Consider the following 1,775-nt stretch of genomic DNA (forward strand, 5'->3'; position numbering starts at 1 on the left):
GATCATACCAGCACTAAAGCACCGGATCCCATCAGAACTCCGAAGTTAAGCGTGCTTGGGCGAGAGTAGTACTAGGATGGGTGACCTCCTGGGAAGTCCTCGTGTTGCATTCCCTTTTTAATTTTTTTCGCGCCGCTTGCAAAACAAAACGCACGTGTAAGTAATATATTTACCGTGTTTTATTATTTTGCACGAGTGCGGTAAGTCATAGCTGGGTGCTCACGATTCACGGGTCCAGCGTCGGCGTTGTGGCGCGGCAAGCGTTCACTGGTGCGGTTGAGAGGGAGGGGTGGAAACCGCGTTAAACTCGTCTCCGTAGTTGAGAGGGAGCGGCCAAAGCAATGTACAATCGTCTTTGTAGTGGAGCTGGGAGGGGCAAGGATAAGGGACGAAGACCGGGGTAACATGTCGGATGCGATCATACCAGCACTAAAGTATCGGATCCCATCAGAACTCCGAAGTTAAGCGTGCTTGGGCGAGAGTAGTACTAGGATGGGTGACCTCCTGGGAAATCCTCGTGTTGCATTCCCTTTTTAATTTTTTTCGCGCCGCTTGCAAAACAAAACGCACGTGTAAGTAATATATTTACCGTGTTTTATTATTTTGCACGAGTGCGGTAAGTCATAGCTGGGTGCTCACGATTCACGAGTCTAGCGTCGGCGTTGTGGCGCGGCAAGCGTGCACTGGTGCGGTTGAGAGGGAGGGGTGGAAACCGCGTTAAACTCGTCTCCGTAGTTGAGAGGGAGCGGCCAAAGCAATGTACAATCGTCTTTGTAGTGGAGCTGGGAGGGGCAAGGATAAGGGACGAAGACCGGGGTAACATGTCGGATGCGATCATACCAGCACTAAAGCACCGGATCCCATCATAACTCCGAAGTTAAGCGTGCTTGGGCGAGAGTAGTACTAGGATGGGTGACCTCCTGGGAAGTCCTCGTGTTGCATTCCCTTTTTAATTTTTTTCGCGCCGCTTGCAAAACAAAACGCACGTGTAAGTAATATATTTACCGTGTTTTATTATTTTGCACGAGTGCGGTAAGTCATAGCTGGGTGCTCACGATTCACGGGTCCAGCGTCGGCGTTGTGGCGCGGCAAGCGTGCACTGGTGCGGTTGAGAGGGAGGGGTGGAAACCGCGTTAAACTCGTCTCCGTAGTTGAGAGGGAGCGGCCAAAGCAATGTACAATCGTCTTTGTAGTGGAGCTGGGAGGGGCAAGGATAAGGGACGAAGACCGGGGTAACATGTCGGATGCGATCATACCAGCACTAAAGCACCGAATCCCATCAGAACTCCAAAGTTAAGCGTGCTTGGGCGAGAGTAGTACTAGGATGGGTGACCTCCTGGAAAGTCCTCGTGTTGCATTCCCTTTTTAATTTTTTTCGCGCCGCTTGCAAAACAGAACGCACGTGTAAGTAATATATTTACCGTGTTTTATTATTTTGCACGAGTGCGGTAAGTCATAGCTGGGTGCTCACGATTCACGGGTCCAGCGTCGGCATTGTGGCGCGGCAAGCGTGCACTGGTGCGGTTGAGAGGGAGGGGTGGAAACCGCGATAAACTCGTCTCCGTAGTTGAGAGGGAGCGGCCAAAGCAATGTACAATCGTCTTTATAGTGGAGCTGGGAGGGGCAAGGATAAGGGACGAAGACCGGGTTAACATGTCGGATGCGATCATACCAGCAGTAAAGCACCGGATCCCATCAGAACTCGGAAGTTAAGCGTGCTTGGGCGAGAGTACTACTAGGATGGGTGACCTCCTGGGAAGTCCTCGTGTTGCATT

At 51.5% G+C, this 1,775-nt stretch overlaps 4 non-coding genes and 1 pseudogene across 4 annotated transcripts; all 5 read left to right on the forward strand.

Annotated features, from left to right (window-relative positions):
• Positions 1–113, forward strand: LOC119347366 (annotated as a pseudogene; the record flags this gene model as incomplete).
• A 297-nt stretch (positions 114–410) lies between these two features.
• On the forward strand, positions 411–529 carry LOC119347363. Its single transcript, XR_005168293.1, has one exon. It is a non-coding gene; the product is annotated as a 5S ribosomal RNA (ribosomal RNA).
• A 297-nt stretch (positions 530–826) lies between these two features.
• LOC119347364 lies at positions 827–945 on the forward strand. Its single transcript, XR_005168294.1, has one exon. It is a non-coding gene; the product is annotated as a 5S ribosomal RNA (ribosomal RNA).
• A 297-nt stretch (positions 946–1,242) lies between these two features.
• Positions 1,243–1,361, forward strand: LOC119347365. The gene has a single exon (XR_005168295.1). It is a non-coding gene; the product is annotated as a 5S ribosomal RNA (ribosomal RNA).
• A 297-nt stretch (positions 1,362–1,658) lies between these two features.
• On the forward strand, positions 1,659–1,775 carry LOC119347367 (the record flags this gene model as incomplete). The annotated part of the gene is made up of 1 exon (XR_005168296.1): positions 1,659–1,775. It is a non-coding gene; the product is annotated as a 5S ribosomal RNA (ribosomal RNA).

The sequence above is a fragment of the Triticum dicoccoides genome, unplaced genomic scaffold (assembly GCF_002162155.2).
Source record: "Triticum dicoccoides isolate Atlit2015 ecotype Zavitan unplaced genomic scaffold, WEW_v2.0 scaffold65314, whole genome shotgun sequence".
Taxonomy (NCBI): Eukaryota; Viridiplantae; Streptophyta; class Magnoliopsida; order Poales; family Poaceae; genus Triticum; species Triticum dicoccoides.